The 15075-nt window shown below is 47.8% G+C and overlaps 1 long non-coding RNA gene across 2 annotated transcripts; it reads right to left on the minus strand.

Annotated features, from left to right (window-relative positions):
- Window positions 1-1086: 1086 nt before the first annotated feature.
- On the minus strand, window positions 1087-14945 carry LOC142913369 (uncharacterized). Of its 2 annotated transcripts, none has more exons than XR_012934635.1 (3): window positions 14868-14945; window positions 4444-4648; window positions 1087-2256 (listed from the first exon to the last, which is right to left on the minus strand). It is a non-coding gene; the product is annotated as an uncharacterized LOC142913369 (long non-coding RNA). The 2 variants fall into 2 exon arrangements; XR_012934636.1 differs by lacking the exon at window positions 14868-14945 and adding an exon at window positions 13349-13444.
- Between the last annotated feature and the right edge of the window lie 130 nt (window positions 14946-15075).

The raw sequence follows: 15075 nt of genomic DNA on the forward strand, positions 1-15075 counted from the left end.
CGGGTACTGATACCCCAATAAAGTGCTCATATTTGGTCAGAGGAAAACCAATGCTCATTCGGTAATGCATCTCCATTGGAAGCATGTTATGATGACCTCCTACAGCGCTGTTTCACGAAGTGTTCCGTTTATCAAGAACGCATCCTGGCTGCCATAAGAGGCACGCAAAAAACTGAAGGCCGCCTGGGATCAAACTTACAAAATAAGCGGATGAGAGCAGGTTGGTGCGCTTTCGGAAAATGTAACTTGATAATGAAACGCAAGACCCAATCTAGATGTGACTCACTTGCAGCACTCCACTGCCCCTACTCCACACCCTCCACTCTCTCCTCCCTGGCTCCTGAACCCCTCTCTTACCTACATAGCCTCTTGTCACAGCAGCCCTTTTGCCCACTTCAGCAATTGTTTTCTTGCTGTGGTTGTCCCACCTGACGGCGGACGCTTGTTGCGTTGCGCCCGAAACGTCGCGGATTTAATTTATTTCATACCTACCACGTGACTTTACCTAAAGAACCAAAGAGCGAGGCCCCATGTTTAGAGCGTTAAAGGGTATGTAAAGCAAGGCCAAAGGCACGTAGAGGCACAACCATAAGATAACATAACACATTCTCCTGCGGAGGGAGGGAGCTGGTTGTAGGAACGTTGGGCTGCTCAGTCAATGGCCAGGGTCAACAATGGCGGCACCACCACGTGGTGCATTCAGCACAATACGCCCGACTGTGAGGGCGGGCGCAAGCCGGCGTGAGTAGGTGAAACGTTGAGTTTTATAAGGGCACCACGGGGTGACCAGCCCCTCCCCACCCAGCCCCACCCCTCCCCACTCAGCCCCTCCCCACCCACCCTCCCCACCCTCCCTCCCCACCCTCCCCTCCCCACCCAGCCACACCCACCCCACCCAGCCCCTCCCCACCCAGCCCCTCCTCACCCTCCCCACCCAGCCCCTCCCCACCCTCCCCTCTCCACCCAGCCCCACCCCTCCCATTTTTGGATGTCACGATGGACGGACACAACAATAATCCCCTGTGGGCTGGTGGTGTAATAACCAGGAGGTTCCTACCAGTATTAACTTTATAACCAAGTGTAAGCCCAGAGTCTCGATGTATTTTATTTCAGTGAGCCCTGGGTCAACACTCATGAAACATCACGAAAGCACAGCAAGTACAAAGCAATTTTAAAAGCAGTTGCAGTAACAGCTAAGAATATATTAGAATACATTTCACAACATTCTACAATTAACATTGCCGAAAAGGTCTAACTAAAATCTGAAAACTCATACTATCTATGCAACAAATCTGAAAAGCGCTCAAATTTATAACATCCAATTTTGGAATTAATAGCTTATTAAAAACCAATAAAATCCTAAGGTTGGGGGTTGACTCAGCCTATGAGCCCTCAAGGGCCAATACAATTAGTACTACTAAGTAGGGAAGTAAACAGTGGTTGTCCTATGGGTCGACTCACACCCATCATTGAAATGTGACATTTCTAACACTGGCTAAGGGCTGTAAACACAACACCATTGCACATTTAAGCAGGACATCAACTTTAACTTGACAATTATAAAAACTGAGTGGGCCAGGATCATGTTTAGATGTTGTGCTTGAAGGATTAGCCAACAATTTGTATTTAAGTTTTGGAACCTGGCATATGAATGTTTCAAGTGCTGGTCTCGTGTAATCCCCCCTGCCAAACACGCACATCTGCACCTCCACAGATGGTGGAGTCCTCCGGCTCGATTCCTCTATAGGGTTTTTTTTCCTCTGCCAGTTTTCTCCCATTACTCTGCACCTCGTTAGGCTCAAGTGAAGCCTCAATCCGGTACGAACTCAGTCAGAACATGGCATGGCCAATATGAACCCTGATGACGACCGCCGCTTGCGCTGCGATTGAAACGTCGTAGGTTTTATTTTTATTCATTTCCTTTTATTATTATTATTTCTATTTTACGTGACTTTACCAACAAATCCGTTGTTAATCCGCCATGGGCGTTGTGAACTTCCTACGTTGCTTTTTCTCTCTGTAAATAAACACCCCAGGGCTCATGTCTGACACGACCATTACTGACGCCCTCTAGGGCCTCTGTTGTAACTGCATGATTGAGTCCAGGGCTTGCCACGAGGTGGCGAGGGCTACCTCTTGTTGTCGAGCTTGTTGCAGCACCGTCGCCATTTCCCCAAACTGCATGGTCAAGCGGATATTGTAGCCTTCGTGACGTGACATGACGGAGGAGCGGAAAGCATCGCACACCTGAGACACCTACAGTGGGGGGAGGGGGGGGCGAAAGGGCAATTTTACAAGCAATAATGGAGGGAAATGTTTTCAATTCCTCATATGATCGTGTTTTGTTTTCGTGGAACTGAACACATTTAAAGGAACATTTTGCATCGGTTTGAAACATTCAGGCTGGCCTTCCTCCAATCCACCCTGCGTTTAAGCAGGCTGTGTTGTGAGGAACTCACATGTTCTTGAAAGATCTGGACAAAGTCACGCCAGTGACTTCCTCAATGAGGCTAGACTGTGTGTTAGCTGGGACACATAGCCCACATGCCCAGCCACCGCATGCCCAATCAGTTTCTGTCTAGCCAGAAAGAAGGGACTTGAATGGTCATGGTACAAGCTACAGAACACAGGGGCTGCTGTGGTACAGGAGAATATAAAGCTGATTGGACTTGCCAAGGATTGGTACCAGTGTTGTCAAAATCGGCCTCTGTGGAGGAGGCTCATGAAGGATGCTACTGGGCAGTTAGAGGCAGTCGCTCTGCAAGCATCAATGTAGGGTGGAGGAGCGACGCTCGAGAGTGGAGCAGTGGGCGGCTAAAGCACACAAGTTGGCACAGTGGGGATCACAGGCCATGCATCTGCCATTTACCTCGGTCAGTTAACCCACAATGATCTGGGCCTGTCCAATGACCTCTTGCCTTCGAAACGGGCACCATGGATTCAAAGGCGCAAGCTATTTGGTGACATTACCACCAGTTAGTGGTTGAGCGGTGAATGGCGGCTGCTGTTGTTTTTTTTCTACCGATTTTTTTATGTGATAATTTCTGTACTTTCTTTGTTGCTTACTCTTTTGTCAACCTTGGACTCGGGGGATCGATTTTGAATAATGAGACTATCCTGGTTCCTTGAGTTCTCACCTCGTTAAATATTTATTTGAACTAAACTTGAGGGAAACACACATTGTTACGGTAAGTAAATGCGCAACCGGTGGGCTGTAAGTCAAATGCTCTTGAAGTGTCCCACTGAGTGTTTTTTGTTGTTAAATAGCTGGAGATAAGAGATAAAGCGAGATGACAGCCAAGCTCCCCCAAGACAGAGATAACGTGCGTGATGTCACGTAGCCTAATAGCCAACGTGAGGAATCCTGCTGTATGGTGAAAGAGTTGTGTCTAGCTCAGACGTGGGCAAAGTACGGCCCCCTGGGCTTTTTAATCCGGCCCGCCGAACTTGTCCAAATATTATTGTTAAATTAAATTTTACCTTTATCCTGTAATGCCCCCATTTCCCCATTAGATGGCGAACTTTGACCGCGAGTTACGACACGTTTTTGTATTTCATATTCTTAGCTCTTTCGGTAAAGTCACGTTGAAGAGAAACAATAAAATAATGAAATATATATTAAAAAATAAGTAAATTACTGCAAACCGACGCACCTGATGATGACCGTTTGTGTTATGGTCGAAACGTCGTGAGAATTTTTATTGTTTTATATATATTTTATTATTTTATTGTTTCCCTTCAACGTGACTTTACCGAAAGAGCTAAGAATATGAATTACTGCAGTCACGAAAGCTTTAAATCAAAATGTATGTTTTTGTATTGTTTATGTTCGTGCAACTTGTTAAATTGCCTTGCAAACGAATGCTTTGCTACCTGTTAAAGGCCAAATCCTTTCACGTAATGATTTTTAACACGTCATTTATATTTAGTTCACACAAACACTTTATCTGTTCCTGGCCCGGCCTGTCAAATTTTAGAACCCACTGTGGCCCGCGAGTCAACAAATTTTCCCACCCCTGGTCTAGCTGGTAAAAAAAAAACGAGTTTGTTGCTACGTGGGTTCCAGGAGCGACCACTGGGTATCTGAAGAGTGCACCTCAAGAACGGTGACTTTCTAAGATCTCAACGGAAGTTGCTTACCCAAATGTAAAAAAGGGAGATCAGTCATCAGATTTGAGTCAGTTTTTTTTAAAGATACAGCATTTCTTTCACATGTGATCATCATTGATGATTTTTGCCAACCGTTTCCTGAAAATTGCCCTCGTACATTTTGGTCTGAAGGCTCCCCGTCAGGTTCAGTGTTACAACTCTGAGGCTTGTTTCATAAATCCTTCGCACAGTTTCAAAGCCAGAATGAGGGCGCCTAAGGACCCAGGTGTTAAGCCCCAGAGGCTCAAGAGAGCCAGATTAAGGCGACCCTGGGTCGTAGTAACATCCTCTCACCTCGAATAATAGTGAATTCTGGAACTCGTTCAACATCTCCAAGTCCCTGGCGCGTTTATCGTTCATCTCCTGCACCAGTGCTTCCAGCTCGTTTGTCAGATCGTCAGAGGTGGGCCTACCCGAGGGGCTTGAGAGCAGGGTCAAGGCTTCCTCGGCGGCTGAAGATAATTGGGTGGAAGGGTCATAGTTGGTGTTGGAATCGTACCTGGTGTTGGGATTGTGACAGGTGGGAGATAAAATGTACGAGACACAATGTGATCGTGAATTTCTGTACGGGGAGAATACGATCCAACTAGGGAGCACACTGTCCAATAGTGCAAAACTGTTGGAAATTATACTCCCTGAGAAGGTAATTATACTTCACAAAATGTATACTCCCTGGTCAGGAATACATCTTTTTTTTGTATTGCCTAACTGTCGTCTATGACTTTCTATGGCCCTGATGACCACGATCGCCATCATAACCATCCCCATCACGTGCACCATCGTCATGAACATCATCGCCATCACGATCACCACCATCATCACGATCACCACCATCATCACGATCACCACCATCACCCTCACAATCACCACCATCACCACGACCCTCACGATCACCACCATCACTACCACCCTCACAATCACCATAAAGATCTCCAACCATCACTACCATCATCATGATCACCACCAACCCCATCACGATAACCACCCTCACAATAACCACCCTCACAATAACCACCCTCACGATCACCACCATCACTACCACCCTCACAATCACCATAAAGACCTCCAACCATCACTACCATCATCATGATCACCACCAACCCCATCACGATAACCACCCTCACGATCACCACCATTACTATCATCCTCACATTCACCATAACGATCCCCAACCATCACTACCATCATCATGATCACCACCAACCCCATCACGATAACCACCCTCACGATCACCACCATTACCACAATCATTACGATCACCACCCATCACTACCACCCTCACAATCACCACCACCAACCCCATCACGATCACCACAGAGCCATCACCGGCTGTCAGAAGCAGCCTTGCTGCTGCTGCCACCACGGCCAAGTTCGTCACCTGACGTGTCCATGGCGAGGCTCTCCCACTGGCGTCCTTCACCCACAAAGACAAACACCGTCACCATCAAGATTCCCTCTCGATGGCGCAGCTGTCAACCCCTCATCAGTTGCCCCTACCTTACAACAGGCCAATTCAGAACTTAATAAAGTATTAAAGCTTTCGTGACTGCATGAAATTACTCATTGGTTTCTTCGGTAAAGTCACGTATGTAGAAATACAATAAAATTATATTAAAACAATAAACAATCACGACGTTTCGATCACAACGCAAGCGATCTTCATCAGGTGGTATGTGCAATCCAAAGGTTGAACACGAAATTTAACACTCTTCTGAAATTCGTGGTCTGCCAGGAAGTGTCTAACTGTGTTGTTGGCCTGACTGGATGTGCTTCACGTAATGTTGTTTCAGGTTTGTTGAATTCTCCTTACCTCTTGGTGGACTTGTATATGTATTTCTACTCACCGTGTACCTCGTATTTTTCATTCTATCTATGCTGCTATGTGCAATCCAAAGGTTGAACACGAAATGTAACACTCTTCTGAAATTCGTGGTCCGCCAGGAAGTGTCTAACTGTGTTGTTGGCCTGACTGGATGTGCTTCACGTAATGTTGTTTCAGGTTTGTTGAATTCTCGTCTCTCATCTTTTTGCTGTATTTACCTCCGCGATTTGTTCTTGACACCTGATGAAGATCGCTTGCGTTGTGATCGAAACGTCGTGATTGTTTTTTTGTTTTAATGTGATTTTATTGTATTTCTTCACGAGTGAGAAACACAAAACATCATTCTAATCTCCCAAGTGAGAGGTTGAGGGATTTGCTTGACCATACTTCACCACCCTGGTCAATGTGTACTGACCATACTTCACCACGCTGGTCAATGTGTACTGACCATACTTCACCACGCTGGTCTATGTGGACTGACCATACTTCACCACGCTGGTCAATGCGACCTGACCATACTTCACCACCCTGGTCAATGTGTACTGACCATACTTCACCACTCTGGTAAATGTGTACTGACCATACTTCACCACTCTGGTCAATGTGGACTGACCATACTTCACCACGCTGGTCAATGTGTACTGACCATACTTCACCACTCTGGTCAATGTGTACTGACCATACTTCACCACGCTGGTCTATGTGGACTGACCATACTTCACCACGCTGGTCAATGCGACCTGACCATACTTCACCACCCTGGTCAATGTGTACTGACCATACTTCACCACTCTGGTCAATGTGGACTGACCATACTTCACCACGCTGGTCAATGTGTACTGACCATACTTCACCACCCTGGTCAATGTGAACTGACCATACTTCACCACCCTGGTCAATGTGTACTGACCATACTTCACCACGCTGGTCAATGTGACCTGACCATACTTCACCACGCTGGTCAATGTGTACTGACCATACTTCACCACCCTGGTCAATGTGACCTGACCATACTTCACCACGCTGGTCAATGTGTACTGACCATACTTCACCACTCTGGTCAATGTGTACTGACCATACTTCACCACTCTGGTCAATGTGTACTGACCATACTTCACCACCCTGGTCAATGTGAACTGACCATACTTCACCACCCTGGTCAATGTGTACTGACCATACTTCACCACGCTGGTCAATGTGTACTGACCATACTTCACCACGCTGGTCAATGTGTACTGACCATACTTCACCACCCTGGTCAATGTGACCTGACCATACTTCACCACGCTGGTCAATGTGTACTGACCATACTTCACCACTCTGGTCAATGTGTACTGACCATACTTCACCACTCTGGTCAATGTGTACTGACCATACTTCACCACGCTGGTCAATGTGACCTGACCATACTTCACCACGCTGGTCAATGTGTACTGACCATACTTCACCACCCTGGTCAATGTGACCTGACCATACTTCACCACTCTGGTCAATGTGTACTGACCATACTTCACCACGCTGGTCAATGTGACCTGACCATACTTCACCACGCTGGTCAATGTGTACTGACCATACTTCACCACTCTGGTCAATGTGTACTGACCATACTTCACCACCCTGGTCAATGTGTACTGACCATACTTCACCACGCTGGTCAATGTGACCTGACCATACTTCACCACCCTGGTCAATGTGACCTGACCATACTTCACCACTCTGGTCAATGTGTACTGACCATACTTCACCACTCTGGTCAATGCGGACTGACCATACTTCACCATGCTGGTCAATGTGTACTGACCATACTTCACCATCCTGGTCAATGTGTACTGACCATACTTCACCACGCTGGTCAATGTGACCTGACCATACTTCACCACGCTGGTCAATGTGTACTGACCATACTTCACCACGCTGGTCAATGTGACCTGACCATACTTCACCACCCTGGTCAATGTGTACTGACCATACTTCACCACGCTGGTAAATGTGTACTGACCATACTTCACCACCCTGGTCAATGTGTACTGACCATACTTCACCACCCTGGTCAATGTGTAATGACCATACTTCACCACGCTGGTCAATGTGTACTGGCCATACTTCACCACCCTGATCAATGTGTACTGACCATACTTCACCACCCTGGTCAATGTGTACTGACCATACTTCACCACGCTGGTCAATGTGTACTGACCATACTTCACCACCCTGGTCAATGTGTACTGACCATACTTCACCACCCTGGTCAATGTGTACTGACCATACTTCACACCGCTGGTCAATGTGGACTGACCATACTTCACCACCCTGGTCAATGTGGACTGACCATACTTCACCACCCTGGTCAATGTGTACTGACCATACTTCACGACCCTGGTCAATGTGTACTGACCATACTTCACCACCCTGGTCAATGTGGACTGACCATACTTCACCAATCTGGTCAATGCGACCTGACCATACTTCACCACGCTGGTCAATGTGTACTGACCATACTTCACCACTCTGGTCAATGTGGACTGACCATACTTCACCACGCTGGTCAATGTGTACTGACCATACTTCACCACGCTGGTCAATGTGTACTGACCATACTTCACCACTCTGGTCAATGCGGACTGACCATACTTCACCATGCTGGTCAATGTGTACTGACCATACTTCACCACCCTGGTCAATGTGTACTGACCATACTTCACCACGCTGGTCAATGTGACCTGACCATACTTCACCACGCTGGTCAATGTGTACTGACCATACTTCACCACGCTGGTCAATGTGACCTGACCATACTTCACCACCCTGGTCAATGTGTACTGACCATACTTCACCACGCTGGTCAATGTGTACTGACCATACTTCACCACCCTGGTCAATGTGTACTGACCATACTTCACCACCCTGGTCAATGTGTAATGACCATACTTCACCACGCTGGTCAATGTGTACTGGCCATACTTCACCACCCTGATCAATGTGTACTGACCATACTTCACCACCCTGGTCAATGTGTACTGACCATACTTCACCACGCTGGTCAATGTGTACTGACCATACTTCACCACCCTGGTCAATGTGTACTGACCATACTTCACCACCCTGGTCAATGTGTACTGACCATACTTCACACCGCTGGTCAATGTGTACTGACCATACTTCACCACCCTGGTCAATGTGGACTGACCATACTTCACCAATCTGGTCAATGCGACCTGACCATACTTCACCACGCTGGTCAATGTGTACTGACCATACTTCACCACTCTGGTCAATGTGGACTGACCATACTTCACCACGCTGGTCAATGTGTACTGACCATACTTCACCACGCTGGTCAATGTGTACTGACCATACTTCACCACCCTGGTCGATGTGTACTGACCATACTTCACCACTCTGGTCAATGTGACCTGACCATACTTCACCACCCTGGTCAATGTGACCTGACCATACTTCACCACTGTGGTTAATGTGTACTGACCATACTTCACCACCCTGGTCAATGTGACCTGACCATACTTCACCACGCTGGTCAATGTGACCTGACCATACTTCACCACGCTGGTCAATGTGAACTGACCATACTTCACCACGCTGGTCAATGTGTACTGACCATACTTCACCACGCTGGTCAATGTGTACTGACCATACTTCACCACGCTGGTCAATGTGTACTGACCATACTTCACCACGCTGGTCAATGCGACCTGACCATACTTCACCACGCTGGTCAATGTGTACTGACCATACTTCACCACGCTGGTCAATGTGTACTGACCATACTTCACCACGCTGGTCAATGTGACCTGACCATACTTCATCACGCTGGTCAATGTGTACTGACCATACTTCACCACGCTGGTCAATGTGTACTGACCATACTTCACCATGCTGGTCAATGTGACCTGACCATACTTCATCACGCTGGTCAATGTGTACTGACCATACTTCACCACCCTGGTCAATGTGACCTGACCATACTTCACCACCCTGGTCAATGTGACCTGACCATACTTCACCACGCTGGTCAATGTGTACTGACCATACTTCACCACGCTGGTCAATGTGACCTGACCATACTTCACCACGCTGGTCAATGTGTACTGACCATACTTCACCACGCTGGTCAATGTGACCTGACCATACTTCACCACGCTGGTCAATGTGACCTGACCATACTTCACCACGCTGGTCAATGTGAACTGACCATACTTCACCACGCTGGTCAATGTGTACTGACCATACTTCACCACGCTGGTCAATGTGTACTGACCATACTTCACCACGCTGGTCAATGTGTACTGACCATACTTCACCACGCTGGTCAATGCGACCTGACCATACTTCACCACGCTGGTCAATGTGTACTGACCATACTTCACCACGCTGGTCAATGTGTACTGACCATACTTCACCACGCTGGTCAATGTGACCTGACCATACTTCATCACGCTGGTCAATGTGTACTGACCATACTTCACCACGCTGGTCAATGTGTACTGACCATACTTCACCATGCTGGTCAATGTGACCTGACCATACTTCATCACGCTGGTCAATGTGTACTGACCATACTTCACCACCCTGGTCAATGTGACCTGACCATACTTCACCACCCTGGTCAATGTGACCTGACCATACTTCACCACGCTGGTCAATGTGTACTGACCATACTTCACCACGCTGGTCAATGTGACCTGACCATACTTCACCACGCTGGTCAATGTGTACTGACCATACTTCACCACGCTGGTCAATGTGTACTGACCATACTTCACCACGCTGGTCAATGTGTACTGACCATACTTCACCACGCTGGTCAATGTGACCTGACCATACTTCACCACGCTGGTCAATGTGTACTGACCATACTTCACCACCCTGGTCAATGTGACCTGACCATACTTCACCACGCTGGTCAATGTGACCTGACCATACTTCACCACCCTGGTCAATGTGTACTGACCATACTTCACCACGCTGGTCAATGTGTACTGACCATACTTCACCACCCTGGTCAATGTGTACTGACCATACTTCACCACCCTGGTCAATGTGTAATGACCATACTTCACCACGCTGGTCAATGTGTACTGGCCATACTTCACCACCCTGATCAATGTGTACTGACCATACTTCACCACCCTGGTCAATGTGTACTGACCATACTTCACCACGCTGGTCAATGTGTACTGACCATACTTCACCACCCTGGTCAATGTGTACTGACCATACTTCACCACCCTGGTCAATGTGTACTGACCATACTTCACACCGCTGGTCAATGTGTACTGACCATACTTCACCACCCTGGTCAATGTGGACTGACCATACTTCACCAATCTGGTCAATGCGACCTGACCATACTTCACCACGCTGGTCAATGTGTACTGACCATACTTCACCACTCTGGTCAATGTGGACTGACCATACTTCACCACGCTGGTCAATGTGTACTGACCATACTTCACCACGCTGGTCAATGTGTACTGACCATACTTCACCACCCTGGTCGATGTGTACTGACCATACTTCACCACTCTGGTCAATGTGACCTGACCATACTTCACCACCCTGGTCAATGTGACCTGACCATACTTCACCACTGTGGTTAATGTGTACTGACCATACTTCACCACCCTGGTCAATGTGACCTGACCATACTTCACCACGCTGGTCAATGTGACCTGACCATACTTCACCACGCTGGTCAATGTGAACTGACCATACTTCACCACGCTGGTCAATGTGTACTGACCATACTTCACCACGCTGGTCAATGTGTACTGACCATACTTCACCACGCTGGTCAATGTGTACTGACCATACTTCACCACGCTGGTCAATGCGACCTGACCATACTTCACCACGCTGGTCAATGTGTACTGACCATACTTCACCACGCTGGTCAATGTGTACTGACCATACTTCACCACGCTGGTCAATGTGACCTGACCATACTTCATCACGCTGGTCAATGTGTACTGACCATACTTCACCACGCTGGTCAATGTGTACTGACCATACTTCACCATGCTGGTCAATGTGACCTGACCATACTTCATCACGCTGGTCAATGTGTACTGACCATACTTCACCACCCTGGTCAATGTGACCTGACCATACTTCACCACCCTGGTCAATGTGACCTGACCATACTTCACCACGCTGGTCAATGTGTACTGACCATACTTCACCACGCTGGTCAATGTGACCTGACCATACTTCACCACGCTGGTCAATGTGTACTGACCATACTTCACCACGCTGGTCAATGTGACCTGACCATACTTCACCACGCTGGTCAATGTGACCTGACCATACTTCACCACGCTGGTCAATGTGAACTGACCATACTTCACCACGCTGGTCAATGTGTACTGACCATACTTCACCACGCTGGTCAATGTGTACTGACCATACTTCACCACGCTGGTCAATGTGTACTGACCATACTTCACCACGCTGGTCAATGCGACCTGACCATACTTCACCACGCTGGTCAATGTGTACTGACCATACTTCACCACGCTGGTCAATGTGTACTGACCATACTTCACCACGCTGGTCAATGTGACCTGACCATACTTCATCACGCTGGTCAATGTGTACTGACCATACTTCACCACGCTGGTCAATGTGTACTGACCATACTTCACCATGCTGGTCAATGTGACCTGACCATACTTCATCACGCTGGTCAATGTGTACTGACCATACTTCACCACCCTGGTCAATGTGACCTGACCATACTTCACCACCCTGGTCAATGTGACCTGACCATACTTCACCACGCTGGTCAATGTGTACTGACCATACTTCACCACGCTGGTCAATGTGTACTGACCATACTTCACCACGCTGGTCAATGTGACCTGACCATACTTCACCACGCTGGTCAATGTGTACTGACCATACTTCACCACGCTGGTCAATGTGTACTGACCATACTTCACCACGCTGGTCAATGTGTACTGACCATACTTCACCACGCTGGTCAATGTGACCTGACCATACTTCACCACGCTGGTCAATGTGTACTGACCATACTTCACCACGCTGGTCAATGTGTACTGACCATACTTCACAACGCTGGTCAATGTGACCTGACCATACTTCACCACCCTGGTCAATGTGACCTGACCATACTTCACCACGCTGGTCAATGTGACCTGACCATACTTCACCACTCTGGTCAATGTAGACTGACCATACTTCACCACGCTGGTCAATGCGTGCTAACCATTGTGCCACCGCTCCCCCCGTTGCCCTAAACGTGCACAACCTGCGCAAATATTAAACGCCGTGTATATTACGATGATAAAATAAACATTAGGCGAGTAATTTAAGAGTTGTGTTTAATTAAAAGTTTACCTCACGCGAGCCCCCAGCGCAGCCGTTTCCACTTTTCCCGCCAAAAACAAACCGTCACCAAAACCAACACTGCAAACTCTTCACGTTCCCACTTGGACGACTAACTTCAGCTTAATTATTAATTATCTATCACTCGTGACTCTCTCTCTATACACACACACACGCGTGTACATTTACACGATGAGGAGATTATTTACTTTGTTAACAAAACAACCTCGCATGGTCTACAGGAGGTCGGAGGTCGTGGGTTAGATCATGTCCCTGAGAGATGTCAGTGTGTGTGAGTGTGAGATTGTCAGTGTGTGAGTGTGAGATTGTCAGTGTGTGTTAGATTGTCAGTGTGTGTGAGTGTGAGGTTGTCAGTGTGTGTGTGTGTGAGGTTGTCAGTGTGTGAGTGTGAGGTTGTCAGTGTGTGTGTGTGAGTGTGAGGTTGTCAGCCTGTGTGTGTGAGTGTGAGATTGTCAGCCTGTGTGAGTGTGAGGTTGTCAGTGTGTGTGAGTGTGAGGTTGTCAGTGTGTGTGTGTGAGTGTGAGGTTGTCACAGTGTGTGTGTGTGAGGTTGTCAGTGTGTGAGGTTGTCAGTGTGTGTGTGTGAGTGTGAGGTTGTCAGCCTGTGTGTGTGAGTGTGAGATTGTCAGCCTGTGTGAGTGTGAGGTTGTCAGTGTGTGTGAGTGTGAGGTTGTCAGTGTGTGAGTGTGAGGTTGTCACAGTGTGTGTGTGTGAGTGTGAGGTTGTCAGCCTGTGTGTGTGAGTGTGAGATTGTCAGCCTGTGTGAGTGTGAGGTTGTCAGTGTGTGTGAGTGTGAGGTTGTCAGTGTGTGTGTGTTAGATTGTCAGTGTGTGTGAGTGTGAGGTTGTCAGTGTGTGTGTGTGTGAGGTTGTCAGTGTGTGAGTGTGAGGTTGTCAGTGTGTGTGTGTGAGTGTGAGGTTGTCAGCCTGTGTGTGTGAGTGTGAGATTGTCAGCCTGTGTGAGTGTGAGGTTGTCAGTGTGTGTGAGTGTGAGGTTGTCAGTGTGTGAGTGTGAGGTTGTCACAGTGTGTGTGTGAGTGTGAGGTTGTCAGCCTGTGTGTGTGAGATTGTCAGCCTGTGTGAGTGTGAGGTTGTCAGTGTGTGTGAGTGTGAGGTTGTCAGTGTGTGTGTGTGAGGTTGTCACAGTGTGTGTGAGTGTGAGGTTGTCACAGTGTGTGTGAGTGTGAGGTTGTCATTGTGTGTGTGAGTGTGAGGTTGTCAGTGTGTGAGTGTGAGGTTGTCACAGTGTGTGTGAGTGTGAGGTTGTCAGTGTGTGTGTGAGTGTGAGGTTGTCAGTGTGTGTGAGTGTGAGGTTGTCAGTGTGTGTGTGTGAGGTTGTCAGTGTGTGTGAGGTTGTCACAGTGTGTGTGAGTGTGAGGTTGTCAGTGTGTGTGAGTGTGAGGTTGTCACAGTGTGTGTGAGTGTGAGGTTGTCAGTGTGTGTGAGTGTGAGGTTGTCAGTGTGTGTGTGAGGTTGTCACAGTGTGTGTGTGAGTGTGAGGTTGTCACTGACCCTGGTGAATCTTCGTCGTTGTCAAGGCCGCAGGCTTCACCTCCCTCACGACTCTCAAAATGGCGGCGAGCGAGGAGGGGGAGGAGCCAAATAAAACTCCGCGTCACGTGGGAGGGGAGAAACTGGAACCTGATTGGCTCCAAGGCGGAGAGATTTTTTTTTCGGGGAAATTGTTTTTCTTTTTAACCGTACGACGGATTTACAAAAC

This window comes from Petromyzon marinus, unplaced genomic scaffold (assembly GCF_048934315.1).
Source record: "Petromyzon marinus isolate PM22_M1 ecotype Great Lakes invasive population unplaced genomic scaffold, UKy_Petmar_22M1.pri1.0 PM_G_Scaffold_25, whole genome shotgun sequence".
Classification (NCBI taxonomy): domain Eukaryota; kingdom Metazoa; phylum Chordata; class Hyperoartia; order Petromyzontiformes; family Petromyzontidae; genus Petromyzon; species Petromyzon marinus.